Source organism: Chrysochloris asiatica, unplaced genomic scaffold (genome assembly GCF_000296735.1).
Source record: "Chrysochloris asiatica unplaced genomic scaffold, ChrAsi1.0 scaffold00003, whole genome shotgun sequence".
Taxonomy (NCBI): Eukaryota; Metazoa; Chordata; class Mammalia; order Afrosoricida; family Chrysochloridae; genus Chrysochloris; species Chrysochloris asiatica.
The window spans coordinates 14,373,674-14,378,732 of record NW_006408521.1 but is presented as its reverse complement, the minus strand read 5'-3'; the positions used below and the strand labels follow the sequence as shown (position 1 = coordinate 14,378,732).

At 40.9% G+C, this 5,059-nt stretch overlaps 1 pseudogene; it reads left to right on the top strand.

The window, feature by feature from the left end:
- Positions 1 to 4,099: 4,099 nt before the first annotated feature.
- LOC102838996 lies at positions 4,100 to 4,597 on the top strand (annotated as a pseudogene).
- The last annotated feature ends 462 nt before the right edge of the window (positions 4,598 to 5,059 follow it).

The following is a 5,059-nucleotide window of genomic DNA, read 5'->3' as shown; positions in this document are numbered from 1 at the left end:
TCTGACCCTCCACCTTACCAAACATGATATCCTTCTCCAGCAACTGGTCCCTCCTGACAGTATATATAGCTTCGATAATTTCACAATATCTACCTCAGTGATTTTATTGAGTGTCACAATGTTAAATATTCTCCAGCTATCAAATTCCATATTCAACAACTTATATAACATCTGAAAAGCATCTGTTTCCCAAGCCTGAAAGCAGTTATAGACCATGAAAGTGCCCCCCACCCTCTGTCTTTTCCTCTTTATCTAGCTGTTGATTCTTTTCCATCAATATGGTGAGAGAAATTGACTAGGTTTTTCCTACACCAGCAACCCCTTCTTTCAAGGGTTCTGTCAAGAAGTGATGAGAGAATGGATTTTAACATTCACTGGAACTAGCAGGAACAAGGCCCCAGGAAAGTGAAATGGGTTTGGCCTTTCACCTCCCTGCCCAAGGAGGTTTCCCCCTGAATCTTGCCACCCAAGGGGAGGTACTGTGTAATGAATGGAGCTGCCCCACTCCTTCCTCCTTAAATGTCTGCATTGAAAGCCTCTTACTATTGTTCCCTGCTGCTCCTTCAGTGAAGGGTCTTTTCACCAGCAGCAGGGGTTCTGCCACTGTGGGAAAACCAGCTGCAAACCCAGAAGTGGGATTGTAAACTCCAGCACAGCATTAACCAGCCCTGTTTCAAAGGAAAAGTCATCTTTGTCTTTTAACAAGGAGTTCCAAATTCTACCCAAATTTAGGCTTTATTGAGCATTTATTATGCGCCAAGCACAGTGGTGCTTCAAGTACATTGTTGTTGTTGTTAGTGCCGTTGAGTGGATTCCAACTCATAGCAACCCAGTATAGGGTTTCCAAGAAGCAGCTGGTGAGTTTGAACAGCCAAACTTGCAGTTCAAACTGACCTTGCGGCCCAGTGCTTTAACCTACAGCACCACAAAAGAGACCTGTGGTGCTGTAGGATTAAGCACTGGACTGCTAACCACAAGGTCAGCAGATCAAACCCACCAGCTGCTTCTTGAAAACCTATACAGGGTAACTATGGGTCAGAACCAACTCAAAGGCACTTAAGAACAACAGCACTCCTGGTAGAACAATGAACAAATCTGACTTGGAAAAAGTACAGCCATAATGTTCCTGGTAAGTGAGAATGGTGAGACCTCACTTTGGACAGGAGGGACCAGCCCCTGGCAAAGGACATCATGCTTGGCAAAGTAGAGGATCAGTAGTCAGTGACAAAGATGAAGACCCTCAGAGATGGGGATTGACACAGTGCCTACAACAATAGGCTCAAACACAGCAACACTTGTGAAGACGGTGTTGAGTTGGGCAGTATTTCATTCAGTTGTACAAAGGGTTACTATGAGTCAGAACTGAATCAATGACACATAACAACAGTAGTCCTTACCCCCATGATATTTCCAGTCTAGCCAACTGAAATGTTTTCTGAAAAGAAATATTCAGAATGTAATGAAAACATAAACAAAGTGAATTTAACCTCACCTCAAAAATGTTAAATGGAAAACTTAGAAGATGAGTAGCCAACATTTGCGCTCTTGCTCTGGATCCTGCATCTGACTAATCTTCATTTGACCTCCAGTTCATGGGGCATGTGGCCTATCACATATAATCTACAGAGATTATTTAAAATATACACATATGTTGGAGATATATGTGTGTTATTTTTTACAGCTAGAGTGATCCAAAGATGTTTGAAGATCACTGTCCACAAATCTCAGTCCATTAGAATCAGCAAAGGTTTATGAACGGTGCAGGCTCTCAGTTTCTAGTTGTAGTAATTCTATTTGGTAGATTATTGGTGAGGTCCTGGAAAATGTTTAATAAGCAATCTAGGTGATTTTGATAAGTCCTTCTTTGCAGACCAGGAGTGCCTGAGTGGCATAAATGGTTAAGGGTTTGATTACTAGCTGAAAGGTTGGTGGTTCAAACTCACACCCAGATACAGCATGAAATACAGGCCTTCTTCTAAAATTCACAGCCTTGCAAACTCTATGAAACAGTTCTATTCTGCTCACAAGGGGTCACCATGCGTCAGAATAGACTCAATGACAACTAAGGAAAAAAAGTTCTGAAAACCACAGCCCTAGAAGTTTAATTAACTTAATTTGCCACCAGTCTCAAAGGAAGTTCTTAACAATAATCAATACTTAGCATGTAGTGAATTTTTAAATTATGATTTCTGTTTTTAGCATTTGAATATTTTGCTTATTGGCATCAATAGTAACCTAATTCACCGCCCTAATTTCTGGGTTTAGACTAAAGCAGTTCATGACTCTGAGGACCCCTACCTGGACTTCCTTTACTCCTGTTCCCATCTCATAAATCTAGAATGTCAGCTCTCAATAAACAGCTATGCATTTGAAGTGGTAGAAAGCTGGTGCATAGCTAGGTAAAATGAAAACACAGTAACACTTCCTAGGAGAGCTGGTTTCTTGAGCCCAGCTATTCCTAAATCTTCTTTGTTTTCATCTACCTAATATCCCAGATTTACGGAAACAAGAATTACAACAAGGCTATTAACTAGAAGTTTCCAATTGAAACCCATGTTCATTTTAGCCACTGGTTGCCTGCAGAAACTTGAAAATGCCAGGTTTTCCATGTTCCTCATGCTGTTTGGAGAGGAAGAATAATTAATAAACCAATGTAGTCAGTTGATCCAATCAGATGCCATCTCTCTCTGGCCCAGATAATTAGGAGTTATGTGTTGTAAATCCTGTGGTTTGAGTGATTGTAACTGATCCAAATGGCAGGCCTCCTACAGAGAGCAGCTTCTGTTCTTTGTAATCTTTGTTAAAGCAAGAATGAGAAGGAAAGTTATGTGTAAAACCCTTTTCCTCTAACCTGACATTCATGGAGAAACACCTACATATGTGTTAGAACTTGCCACTGATTACCATCAAGTCCAGTCTGACTCATAGTCACCCCATGTGACAAAGTAGAACTTACCCCATACAGCTTTCTTAGCTTTCAACTTTACAGTAGAAAATTGCCAGGTCTTTATCCAGCAAACAGGATGAGTGGGTTGGAACCTCCAGCCTTTTGGTTAGCAACCAAGAATTTAACTACTACACTACCAGAGCTCAGGACCTGTTAAGCTATTTTCAAAGCCCAATTTCCCTTGATCTCAAATCAATTCTAGGAACAAGGCATTTACAATTCACTTTTACAAATGAAGAAATCAGATAAATGCTCAGAGAAGTTAGGTAGCAGAGTCAAAGCCAGACACGAGAAGGTATGGAGCAGAAATCCAACCAGCAGAAATTGAGTGCCCTGAGCAAGAGCTCCTCCTTCACCTGGCACACGGCTTCCCCTTACACCTCTCCATGTGCAGAGTCATTAACATGGGGCAAGGAAGGAGGAAACCTGTTAAAACCCAGACCTCAGCAGTGGAAGCCACACTTACTCTGAGCAGCACGTGGTTTTCTTGGACAGCAGACAGCATCCCAGCACTTTGTCAATTGTTGTTAAGTGCTATTGAGTCAGTTCCAACTGTATAGGGTTTCTGAGAGTGGCTGGTGAGATTAAACCACCAAACTTGTGGTTCTTTGAAAGGATTAACAAAATTGACAGACCATTGGCAAACCTAACAAAAGAAAAGAGGGAGAAGACACAAATAACATGCATTAGAAATCACATGGGTGATGTCACAACGGAACCAAAGGAAATCAAAAGGATAATAACAGAATACTATGAAGAGTTGTACTCCAACAAATTTGAAAACTTAGAAGACATGGATACAGTTTTTTAAAAAACACAGACTTAACACAGAGTGAAGCAGAAAAACTTAACAGACCCATAACAAAAGAAGAAATTGATCAGGTCATCAAAAAACTGCCAACCAAAAGAAGTCCAGGCCCAGATGGCTTCAATGGTGAGTTCTACCAAACATTCAGGGAAGAGCTGTCATCAATTCTACTCAAATTACTCCAGAATATAGAGGAGGATGGAAAACTTCCTAATACATTTTATGAAGCAAGCATAACCCTCATACCAAAACCAGGGAAGGCTGTCACTAAGAAGGAAAATTATAGGCCAATATCCCTCATGAACATAAATTCAAAAATTCTCAACAAAAGAGGGTTGGTTCTCATGCTCACTGCAGGGGTCAGAGGTCAGAGCAGGCTTCTCATATGCCGCAGGAGGAAGACGGCGGTGAAGTCACGCATTACCCAGGAGAAAATCAAGAAAGAACCAGAAAAGTCTATCAACCTGGAGAAGACCTGCCCGCTGCTGCTGCCGGTCTTCACCACCAATAAGGCCGCCACCACCGGATGGATTGGTTCTCCCACGGAAACGTGCCATCCAGTGAGACAGATCTACACTTAAATGGATGCGACTTTAAAAGAACTGACGAGTTTAATTAAAGAGGTCTACCCAGAAGCTGGAAAGAAAGGCACCCATTTCAATTTTGCCATTGTTTTTACAAATCTTAAAAGACCTGGTTATTGAGTAAAGGAGACTGGCAGAAAGGGGACTGACGACTCCATGCCCCTGCAGTCGCTGAAGTTCCAGATACAAGATTATTTGGACTCAGCAATCACCCCGCCACATCAGGCACCACCTTCTGGGCACATGAAACCATATTAAATTTTAATCACTGTTTTTTTAATGTATTTTCCAGTCAGTTATGTAAAATGAACTTTACTCTTTTTTCCTTCCCTCGTAATTGCCATTAAGCCTTTAAACTCTAAACAAATTGTAATGCAGCTATGTAGATTAGATCGATCGGGCTGTGTTATGGTTTGAATATGAATTGAAAGTCCATATCTTCTTGCTATTGTATAGACGATAAAACAGAGACGTGTAGAAGTTAAGAACCTGCCCCAAAGTGCCCAGGGAGCTGAGATTTAATCTAACAGTTTTAGACAATCTCTTTAATCACCACTGGGGGAAATATCTCTTTAACAATAATGACAGTGATTTTCAATAAAAATTTAGTAATCTGGTTTATTCATCAGTCCTCTTGTTTCAAGTAACAGAAACCAATAAAGACTGAATAAAAGTTTATCCATTATAAGGTAAGGGGGTACCACACCAAACCCAAAGATA